The sequence below is a fragment of the Myotis davidii genome, unplaced genomic scaffold (genome assembly GCF_000327345.1).
Source record: "Myotis davidii unplaced genomic scaffold, ASM32734v1 scaffold546, whole genome shotgun sequence".
In the NCBI taxonomy this organism is placed as follows: domain Eukaryota; kingdom Metazoa; phylum Chordata; class Mammalia; order Chiroptera; family Vespertilionidae; genus Myotis; species Myotis davidii.
In genome coordinates this window covers 1,131,247-1,143,562 of record NW_006297836.1, presented here as the reverse complement: position 1 = coordinate 1,143,562, position 12,316 = coordinate 1,131,247, and the positions used below count along the sequence as shown (strand labels likewise).

Below are 12,316 nucleotides of genomic sequence, written 5' to 3'. Positions count from 1 at the left end.
CTCTCTCTCTCTCTCTCTCTCCCTCTCCCTCTTATTCTTCTATTTTAGTAGGTTTTTTAAAAATATATCTTATTGATTTTTTACAGAGAGAAATAGAGAGTTAGAAACATAGACCAGCTGCCTCCTGCACACCCCTTATTGGGGATGTGCCCGCAACCAAGGTACATGCCCTTGACCAGAATCAAACCTGGGACCTTTCAGTCTGCAGGCTGAAGCTCTATTCACTGAGCCAAACCCATTAGGGCTATTTTAGGAGTTTTTAAATAATGGCAAAACAAAGAAGGATGTATGCAGTATTATCAAATTATTTAGAAGCTAATGTATTTGGACCCTCTAATTACAAGACCTCATTATCTATAGCCCTTCAAATATTTATTGTTAAGGTAGAACAATCATTCTCAGGAGCACTACCTGTTCTCCCAGTAGATATTCCCACAGATGACATTGGCCCTGATTGGGTCATATGCCCACCCTGAACCGATCATTGGTAAGGGGATTTAGATAATAATCATAGGCTTAAATAAATCTTAATTTTTAAAAATTTATTAGGATGACATAGGTAAACAGCATCTTGGGTGTCAAAAATTGAGCTTCTTGCCCTAAGTGGTTTGGCTCAGTGGATCGAGCGTCAGCCTGCGGATTCAAGGGTCCCAGGTTCGATTCCGGTCAAGGGCATGTACCTTGGTTGTGGGCACATCCCTGGTGGGGAGTGTGCAGGAGGCAGCTGATCGATGTTTCTCTCTTATCAATGTTTCTGGCTCTCTATCCCTCTCCCTCTTCTCTGTAAAAAATCAATAAAATATATTTTTTTAAAAAAATTGAGCTTCTTCCCCCAATTGCATTGGTCAGGAAAGAACAAAAACTTGCGCTATAGCACCACTTACTGGAAAACAAAAGAAATACCTTTACTTATCAAGCTGCTGAATTGTTCAAATCAAAATGGTACCTAAATAGGAAAGATGTTCACTACTTCAAATGCACAGGCAGAGACGGACCTATCAAGTACCACGAATAACCATGGTAACACAGTATCAAAAGGAAAATGACAATTTTACAGAATTAAACTCAAAGTCATGGAAGATTATAATCATAATGATTGAGAATTCAAATTAGCAGTCATGAGCAAACTAAACAAGATACAATAAAACTCATAAAGGCACCTCAATCAACACAGAAATAAAATTAATGAACAGAAGTATTTTACCAATATCAAAACTCTAAAAAAAATCTAAGCAGAACTTCTGGAGCTGAAGAACACAAATAAAATGAAGAATGCATTGAAAAGCACTGGAAATATAGAATATCATATGAAACAAAATTAGCAAGCTCAAAGACAGAAATCTAGAAATGATTCAGGTGGAAAAAAGAGAGGACTGAGATTATTAATTATTTATTTTTATTGATTTCAGAGGGAGAGGGAGAGAGAGATGGAAACATCATGCGGTTGCCTCCTGCATGCCTCATTTTGGGGATCAAGCCCTCAACCCAGGCATGTGCCTTGACCGGGAATTGAACCTTGACCGGGAATTGAATCTTGACCTCCTGGTTCATAGGCTAGAGTACTTATAATTTTAAATTAAAGAAGCCATTGTTCCTTTGCTGAGCCCTCCCCTTGCAGTTGCAGGCAGGTGCTATATCTGAGTCTCCATCAACCTGCCTAACACTGTTCAACCTGCCTTGTCAGTTCTCTGACACTTCACCCCACCCAACTTGCAGGCCCACCCAAACCACTTCCAGTGTCTTTTCCATAGAAATTTGCCCGTCTTGGCTCATGTGTTAGACTTTCCTCAAACCTCTCAAAGGCTCACAAACCCCAAACAAGCAGCCTCTGGACTGGGCATGCCTTAACCTCTTGTTAAGTGGCCCCACACCTGGCATTAGAAGCAACCAGTCTTGGTTCACAGCTTAGCTTCTCCCAGCATCTCCAATCCCAGCACAAGTGGCCACCATCTGAACATAACTTTTCAGCTCCTTCCAGGTGGCCGTTAGCGAGGCAAAAGCAATGGCTGACTTTGGTCTGCACTTCCTGGGAGGCCCAGAGCTAGCGCAAATAATTCTAAAAATTTTATGGACCCACAAAAGACTGCAAATAGCCAAAGCCATCTTTAAAAAAAAAAGCAAAGTTGGAGATATAACACTACCTGATATCAAACTATGCTACAAGGCTATAGTACTCAAAGCAGCATGGTACTGGTATAAAAACAGAAATCTAGAAATTATTCAGATGGAAAAAAGAGAGGATGAAGATTATTCTTTATTTATTTTTATTGATTTCAGAGAGGAAGGGAGAGGGAGAGAAAGATAGAAACACCAGTGATGAGAGAGAATAATTGATCGGCTGCTTCATAAATCAATGGAACAGAATAGAGAGCCCTGAAATAAACCCTCACATATAGGGCCAATTAATCTATGAAAATGAGACAAGAATATAAAATGGGGTAAAGACAGTCTCTTCAAGAAATGGTGTTGGGAAAACTGGACAGATGCATGCAAAAAATAAAACTAGACCAGTTGTTTACACTGTGTATAAGAATAGACTGGAGATTTAAACGCAAATAAACTCAAATAGACTGAAAACATAAAACTTTCAGAATTTACGCAGTAAATTCTTTGAAATCACCTTTAGAAATACTTTTTGTATGTCCCCTCAGGTAATGGAAAGAAAATAAAAAATAAGGAAATGGAAATAAATCAAACTAAAAAAAGTTTTGCACAGTGAAGGAAACCATCAAATGAAGTCAACCTACTCAATGGCAGAAGATATTGGTCAATGGCACCTCCAATAAGGTGTTAATATTCAACCTGATGGGATATTACATTTACAAATTATATTTCTGCTAAAGGATTAATATCCAAAATATATAAAGAACGCATAGCCCTAATCGGTTTGGCTCAGTGGATAGAGCATTGGCCTGTGGACTGAAAGGTCCCAGGTTCAATTCCGGTCAAGGGCATGTACCTTGGTTGTGGGCACATCCCCAATTCTATCCCTCTCCCTTCCTCTCTGTAAAAAATCAATAAAATATTTTTAAAAAGAACACATACAACACAATAGCAAACATATAATAAAAAAGCAATCCTGTTAAAAATGGGCTGAGGAACTGAATAAATATTTTTTTCCAAAGAGGATATACAGGCACATGAAAAGATGCTCAATTTCACTAATTATAAGCAAAATGCACATCAAAATCAAAATGAGATATCTTGTGTCACCTGTTACAATGGTTATTATAAAAAAAATAGATAACAAATGTTGATTATAGCCATCCTGATAGGTGTGAGGGCATATCTCAGGGTGGTTTTAATTTTTTCATATGTCTCTTGGCCATCTGTATGTCTTCTTTGGAGAAGTGTCTATTTAGGACCTTTGCCCATTTTTTAATTGGATTGTTTGTCTTCCTTTGTTAAGTTGTATGAGTTTATTATGTATTTTGGAAATTAATCCCTTATCAGATGTATCATTTGTGAGTATGATCTCCCATTCAGTATGTTGTCTTTTCATTTTGTTGATGGTTTTCTTTGCTATGTGATAATAGCCATCTTATTGTGTGTGAGATGGTATCTTATTGTGGCTTGGATTTGCATTTTCCTAATGACTAGTGATGTTGGGCATGTTTTCATGTGCTTATTGGATATTGGTCTATTTTCTTTGGAGATGTGTCTCTTCAAGTCTTTGTCCATTTAAAATTTTTAATCTTCTGAATTTTAAGTGCTCTTCATATATTCTGGATACCAGATGCTTATCAGTTGTGTGATTTGCAAATATTTTCTATTCTGTGGGTTCTTACCACTTCTGTGATAATGTCCTTTCATCCATAAAAGTTTATAATTTAGATGAAATTCAACTTATCTCTCTTTTCTTTTGTTGTTTGTGCTTTCTACGTCATATCTGTGAATCCATCACCAAATCCAAGTCATATAAATTCTTTGGTTAAGAGGTCATGCCCTTGTTTTCTTGTAAGAATTTTATATGCACCCCTATGTTCATTGCAGCGTTCTTTACAATGACCAAGGTTTGGAAGCAGCTCAAGTGCCCATCAGTAGATAAGTGGATAAAAAAGCTGTGGTACATTTACACAATGGCCATAAAAAAGAAGGAAATCTTATTCTCACCTGGTAGCTGTAAAATCTGAATGAGAGAATGTAAATAACCGCTAGACACAGACAACAGTGTGGTGGGCAATGTAGGAGGGAAGGGGGGCATCTGTAACAACGTCAATAATAAAAATAAAGTTAAAAAATTATGGTAAATCCATAAATTAGGGTTTTGTGAAACCTTTAAAAAGACATTTAAAAATGAGAATAAAGAATGTGTTATCTGGAAAACTTGCCAAGCTGTATGGTTAAGTTAAAAACAGCCCTGACTGGTGTGGCTCAGTGGACAGAGCGTCAGCCTGCGGACTGAGGGGTCCGGGTTCGATTCCAGTCAAGGGCACATGCCCGGGTTGTGGGCTTGATCCCCAGTGTGGGGCGTGCAGGAGGCAGCCGATCAATGATTCTCTGTCATCATTGATGTTTCTATCTCTCTCTCCCTTCCTCTCTGAAATCAATAAAAAAATAAAATAAATAAAAATAAACTAAGTATAAAAACTGGATATTTCATATAGTTCTTAAAAATTCCTAGTTAAATAATTCATTAAAACCTAAAATAAAACCAAAAAATCATATGTGTATTCTCCCTCTAAATTATTCTTATTTTTCATTTTATGAGATTGTTGCAGAAATTCCAAGATTATTGTCCTTAGATATGTACTTAGACCACGGAAGGGGGAGGTGGGGGAGAGTGGAGGCAGGCAAAGGGAGGGAGGGAAGGAAGACTCCTGCAATAATGTCAACATTAAAAAAAATTTTTAAACCTTTATTGTTAAGAATATTATAGATGTCTCCCCATTGCCCTCCTCCACCAGGTTCCTGCTTTGTCCCAGGCCTTCATCACCCTATTGTCTCTGTCCTTAGGTAATGCATATGTGCATATAAATTCTTTGGTTAATCTCTTCCTGGACCACCTCCCCTCTTCCCTTTGAGATTCAATTAACAGAGAAATCCTTTATATTTTCACATAGAAGAGAAGAAGTCTTGACCTGGAGATGAAAGCTCATTTCCTAAAGAAATCACAACAGGGGCGGGGTGAGAGATCCACCGAAGGACTTGTATGCGTGCATATAAGCATAACCCATGGACACAAACACTGGGGGGTAGGGGAGGCCGGGGGAAGGTCAAGGGGAGAAAAAAAGGAGACATATGTACTACTCTTTGTAATACTTTAAGCAATAAAACAAAATTAAAAAGAAAGAAATCACAATGAATCAACCAACTTCTCAATTAAAAAAATATGTCAAAACCGATTAATGTCACCCAGAGGTGAGTTCAGTTTTATTCTTTGTCTTTGTACTCTCTTTGGGCACTTGAAATTATGAGAGAAATTCAGATCTACAGCCCTTTTTAAATCTGGTTCTTCAATTTAACAGTGCCCTCTTCTGGTTCCATGATTCACATTCGGCTAATTCATCACTGTTGGGGGCAGGGCGGGGGGAGGGAGAGAAAAAGCTTAACATAGAAGTAATTTCACTAAAATGGGCACATATTTCTCTTAATTTACGAAAACTGTAGCTATAAAACAACTTCATTTCCACTTTTACTCTTAAAGTCTTTAGTCTCGAAGATTTGGAGACCCATGTAAAAAGATTGTAAAAATGTCTCTTCACTTACTTTGGGAAATAATAACACATTCTTCAATATAAAAAAAAAAATAAAGACTCAAAGTTTGGCTTCTACTGGGTCAAAGGCATGACATTCACTGAGATAAATAAAACACTAGGAAAGGGCAAGTGGGGTGCTACTGGCCTGGGTTGGGATACTGTTAAACATCCTACAATGAGCAGGACAGCCTCTCTCCACCTCTCCAAGAACGATCTGTCTTCAAATATCAACAGTGTCAAATGTGAGAAACCCTGGGTTAGAGTTCTTTCCTCTGACTTTGGCCATTTTTCTTAGCCTTTGTAGCAAGCAGCCTTCTCTTTTTCTGTCTCTAATTACTCACTATTCTGTCTTAGCTCACTTCTCTTTTCTCTATATTTTCTCTTGGGGATATCCCTTCTCACGATTTCAACTACCACATCCATGTTACTGATCCCCACATCTATATGTCTAGTCCCAACCCTTCCTCTAGCTCTAGAACTTTTTCTCTTGATTCCCCTTCACATATTTCTCTTAACCTATTGGTAGAAAACTGTACGGTCATTTATGTTCCCAACATTTCCCAAACATCTCATTTGCATTAAAGGCTGTGCTGGTATTTGGAGGAAGGCAGTGACGGTGGAGACGAGAGGCAATCATGGTTAATAAGCGCTTTAATTGTATTATATCTGATTATGGCACTAGTTCTGCAAGAAAAAAAAGCATTATCTTCTGGAAAGTAACGCTCCAAGTGTTTAATCAACTACTTAAATATGGCAAAGTTTGGTTTGCCATATTTAAGGAACTAAAAAAAGGAACTATTTCCTTTTTTTAAAAATGAGGACAGTGCTGTAAATGTGTGGTCCAGTTCTCTGTAGCCAAAGGGGGATGGGTGTGAATGTCGAAGTAATGTCTAGTAGCCTCGTCTTCTATGCCAGTTTGCACCCCCTTCTGCTTGCTACCGTATATCATAGAATATAAAACTTGCGATAATAAGATGAATCATTATTTTCCACAACTTTATGGAAAAACAAATAAACATTGCCAATTAAAGTATGGCATGCCATCAATTGTCCAAGATGTCCTAGATCAGCGGTTCTCAACCTGTGGGTCGCAACCTTTTTGGGGGTCGAACGACCCTTTCACAGGGGTCGCCTAAGACCATCAGAAAACACATATAATTACATATTGTTTTGTGATTAATCACTATGCTTTAATTATGTTCAATGTGTAACAATGAAAATACATCCTGCATACCAGATATTTACATTACGATTCATAACAGTAGCAAAATTACAGTTATGAAGTAACAACAAAAATAATTTTAAGGTTGGGGGTCACCACCACATGAAGAACTGTATTAAAGGGTCGCGGCATTAGGAAGGTTGAGAACCACTGGCCTAGATGCTGAAACATTTTTTGAAGGTAAGCCTTCCGAGGTTTCTAATTTGCCAAAATATGAACAAAAAAGTGATGTTAGATTCTATGACATACGGTGAATTTATTTCCCACATCAATTTCCAAGGTCAGTTCCCGTGTCCTATTTTGCACTTTTGTAAACTATCACGGGTGTATATCATTTTTGAAAGAGTCTCGTCTGCAGCTCCATCCTAAAGCCTTTAGCTCTTCAATAATTTCTTTGTTCGCCCAACCCGCCCCTCCCACTTCGCGCCGGTCAATAATCGATGTAGAGTTTACGATTTAGGAGTGAACCTCAATTTCTTCTCATCATAAAATTGCATAGGTTGTATACGACTGTCCATAGTATCCGCTACATTAAGAGGGAGAGACGATGGAAAACATTGTATTACATAAACGTATCTTTTTCAAAGACCCATCCTCGTAGAGATGTTAAAATGGGGTAGGGTAGGGAGCCCGGTGGAGGCGGAGAGGGGATATACGTCTCGGGATACAGGAAATACGGTAGGAGTGGAACCCGGAGGAAGCTCTTGGTCTGGAGGGGAGGGGACCCGCCGCCATCTCAGGTCTCCGCCTGGCTGGGGCCCACCGGAGAGAGCTGACGCCCAGGTCCTAGAATCCTTATGGGGGACCAACCTTGTCCCTCCGGGAGATCCACGCTCCCGTCTGCAAACACGCGGGAAAGCAAGCCTCCGAGAAAGCACTGCCTCTTAGCTCCACGGTGGGATTATCCAGAAGGGACCCCAAACAGAGCTACCCCTCTCCCCTCTGCACCTCCTCCGGCATTTTTAAAAATTGAAGAAAGTATAGGCAGACGTTAAAAAGCTCTTTCATAAAATATGCTTGGATGAAATTTTGGATATTTAATGACATTCAGTAATTATTTTTAATATACAGGTTCCCCCCCCAAAAAAAATGTATACACACTTCAAGAGCTGATAGCTCAATTTTGAAAAGGAAATGTATTTTCATAAACACTGCCTTTATAATTATTCAAAGTGTGTGTATACATTTGGAAGGGGGGGGACACCCTATAGCAGTTGTGATCATTGTGGGTTATATTTTTTAAGAAATAGACTTGAATGTTTTTATATACTCAAAAGTAATTTAGTGGGGTCCAGATGGGGGCTACGAACTAAAGGTTCGTCAGTTGATGATTGTTAAAGCTAGGCGATGCATTATGGTGATTCATTATAACATTCTCACTACTTTTGTGTACATTTGAAACTTTTCCATTTGAAACTGCTTAGTTCCAGATTAATAGCAACAATGTATGCAAGGCCTAATTGCTATGCCTAGCACTGTGCCAATAGAGGGGTTTTTAAGGTGAGCTACATAAGTGTGTGTTTACCTGTGTATGGTGGGGGAACTTAAGTAAAAGCAGTGACAATATGGTCAGTCAAACCCAGGTGCCATAATGTTTGCTTGTTCAGTGTACTCAGGAGGCATCCTAGGATGGACCAACTCGTTCTACCTGATAGTAATCATGAACTTTCAGGGAGGAAAAGGGAAATGTGGGTGAGTCTTAAAGAGCGAGTGACATCTGCCCTACGGAGGTGGAGAGACTGTTTTTCAGGACTTTTGTTTCTAGAACAAAAACCTTTCCCCTTCTGGGGAAAGCTCGGCTTGAACTCTGAAACTTGTGAGACCTTAGGAGGTGAGATACAATGTTGTAGGGCCTTGAATGTTATACTAAACTTGAATATGCACTTTAAGCCATGAGCATTGGCCACCATGGAAGATTTTCAAGCAAGTGATGTATTTTAGGAGCTCAGTTTTTAACATCAGAGAAACCATCTTCTATTTACATCAGCTTACAGAAAGCAAAAACTAAAACCAAATCTGATCTGAGCCTCACAGTTCCTAGTAATCTAAAGGAGACAGGCCATCCTTTCTTCACTTCTGCAATAAACCTCTCTATGAAGCCCTGACAATGGACTAGGCATTGTGCTGGCAGCTGGAAGGGATGTGTGACCAAGGAATAGTGCCTGGTACATAGTAGGAGTGAAACAGATATTTGAATAAATAAGTCAATGAATGATAAGAAAACAGTAGCAACTAAGAGGGTCCTGGATTTAGGGTTTGGTGGTAGTCCATAGAAAAGGAATGAGCCCTATTTTACCTGAAAGCATCGCCTGGCCATTCCTTACAGCCTCACTTCCCTCAACTTTAGCTCCGTGTCCAAACCAGTAGTGGCAGTGGGTGGGAGAGTAGAGGGAGAGCAGTGCTACAGCAAGAAGTGCCAGAGCTACATAATTCCTTCCAGTGACTCAAATCCCAAAAAACCAGAAACGCCAATCAGAAAGGATATATGCACCCCTATGTTCATAGCAGCACAATTCACCATAGCTAAGATTTGGAAACAGCCTAAGTGCCCATCAGCAGATGAATGGATTAGAAAGCTGTGGTACATCTACACGATGGAATACTATGCTGCTCTAAAAAGGAAGGAACTCTTACCATTTGCAACAGATGAGTGTGTGTGAGGGGGGAGGTTGAGGGTTAATGGGGGGGTGGGGGATAAGGACACATTTGTAATACCTTAACTAATAATAAAAAAAAGAAAAAGAAAATTATCATAATAGTAAATATTTACTGAACATCTTTATGTGCCAAATACTGTTCTAAAGGGCTTCCATAGTCTATGCTTATTATTAATATTGTTAACTATTATTATTGCTATGCAACAAACCTTTTCTAATACTATCTATGTAACTGTTTTACAGGACTATATGATGGAAATGTGGGCATGGTGGAGCATAAGAACGTGAGGAGGCCAGGGGAAAGATAAACAGCAACAGAAAAAATGATTTAACCTTATTTTACTATTTTTCAGTTTTGGAGGGATTGCAGTAGGACTCCATTTCCCATGCTGAGTTCATAAAATAGTTTATCCAATGATGACAATGAGGGTTGCTGACAATGCTACCCTGATTTTTCTGTTCTTCTGCACTGGAATGGAAAGTTGTGATTTTTTTAAGGTAATGTCTTTGCCAAGAACTCATTAAAGGGGGAATAAAAATAAATTTATTATAACACTACACTTGATCCTGACATTACAAATGACTAGCCAAACAAAAACCAAAAAGTTATCACCAAATGATAACACTGAAACCACTTTCTATCTACACTATATGAAACAATATATACCACATAATAATGTAATCTATAAGCTGTTTTGTTAGATTAACTCCTAATTACCTTATCGTTTCTGATTGTTACTGTGAAATGTATCTTTTAAACCACCTTAGCTGATTATTTCTGGTAAATGGGAATGATATATTTACATATATTTACATACTGATTTAATATGCTGCAACTTTTCTGAATTCTATTTATTCTGATAATTTGTGGGTTCTGTAATTATATTGGGAATAATGGCAGTTTCTTCCTTTCCAATTTTTTTAGCTTTTCCAATATTTTTAGCAATTTTTAAGGTTGTTTTACTGTACTAGCTAAGATCCTCAGTACAACAAAATATAGTAAAAGTGATAGAGAATTTCCTTGTCTTCCTACTGAATTTACAAGGGAATTCTGCAAATGTTTCATTATTTTTAGTAGATTTTCCTTTCAGCTCAAGAAAGTTCTTTTCTATTCTTAAATTGCTGAAAGTTTTTATTATGAATGACTATGGAGTTTTTCTCCAGGTACTTTGTATTTATTGCCATGATCATATGGGTTATTTCTCCACTAATATGATAGCGGGACTGTGTGATAAATTAAGATAACAATTTCTAATACATTTCCTGCTTTTGATTTCATCAGGTCTCACCATTGAATAATTTGTTTTTCTATTTTAGTAATTTTTGCTTTTATCATTTTTCTTTACTTTCTGTTTGCTTTTTTCTATTTATTTATTTGGACCGTTAGCTCAGTAATTTTCCCTTTTATAAAATAATTTGTAACTATAAATTTTTAACTATCACTTTAGAAGAATTTCACAGGTTTTTATATGTAGTGATTTATCATTCAGTTTTTCTTAATTTCACTTATTTCTTTTTGCTCATGAGGAATTTTTTAAATCTACAAACACGTGTCTCTTTTTAAAAATCATACTGTGAAATCATTCATTCAATTACAGATGAACTTATTTTGTGCTCTAAAGTGTTTCGTGTTTTTTATCCTTCTGCTAACAAAAAACAGAATTACATACTGGCTCCTCATCCCACTGATTTTGACAATATGAAACTTTTTCTTTCATTAAGTACATGGAGCAGTGTGATTATACTATTCAGTGATGGAATTATTGCTGACATTATGCTTGTGTTTTTTAAAACTTTTAAAATCTTGATCTAATTCTACACTTAAAGAAAATGTGTGAGAATATTACAACAAACTCGCATATACCGTTTATCAGGATTTACCAATGAACACATTGCCATGTTTGCTTTATCATTCTCTATGTCATTCTCTATTTCTATATCATTCTTTATCATTTTCTATCATTCTGCTCCCCCTTCTTCTTCCCTTTTTTCCTCTCCTCCTCCCCCGCTCATTCCCCTTTCCTCCTCCTCTTCCTCTTCCTCTCACCTCCTCCCTCTCCCTTTTTCTCTGTCTGGACTGTTTGAGAGTATATTGCAGGCATCACATTTTATCTGTAAATACTTCCGTGTATATATCATCAGAGCCTTTCTCTTAATGACCTCAATACATGTGACAAGGTAAAATTTGACATTGTTCCATAAACTTTTATTGTCAAAATTATACATTCATACTTACTGAAAAAAGGGATGAGTTTGGAAAAACATATATTTATTTGTTTAAAGAACATTTTAACAGTTTTATTTCAGTATAGTTAACATTCAATAAACTGTACATGTTTAAAATGTACAATTTGAGTGTTTTATCATATCTATGGGACCGTAATCATAGTCAAGATAGTATGGCACATTTTCTTGGGGTTTCTTTTTATTTTGTTTTGTGGTGTGTTTTTTAAAATTTATTTTTAGAGAGAGAGGAAGGGAGAAGGAGAGAGAGATAGGAACATTGATGAGAGACAAACATCGATTGGCTGCCTCCTGCACGCCCCTGACTGGTCATCAAACCTGCAACCCAGGTACATGGGTGCCCTTGACTGGGAATTGAACCCATGGCCCTTAGGTACTCAGGCCAACACTCTAACCACTGAATATACTGGCCAGGGTTTGTTGTTGTGTTTTTATTCTTTGCTTTTTTTTCAGATGTTATCAATAGCTAGCTAGTCTTCCTTTTTTTATATATG

The 12,316-nt window shown here is 37.6% G+C and overlaps 1 long non-coding RNA gene across 1 annotated transcript in view; it reads left to right on the top strand.

Annotated features, from left to right (window-relative positions):
• The first annotated feature begins 9,934 nt into the window (after positions 1-9,934).
• LOC102770517 overlaps positions 9,935-12,316 on the top strand; it is a 19,854-nt gene continuing 17,472 nt past the window's right edge. The window contains exon 1 of the long non-coding RNA XR_436184.2: positions 9,935-10,076. This is a non-coding gene — a long non-coding RNA (uncharacterized LOC102770517). The remainder of the gene's footprint in view (positions 10,077-12,316) is intronic.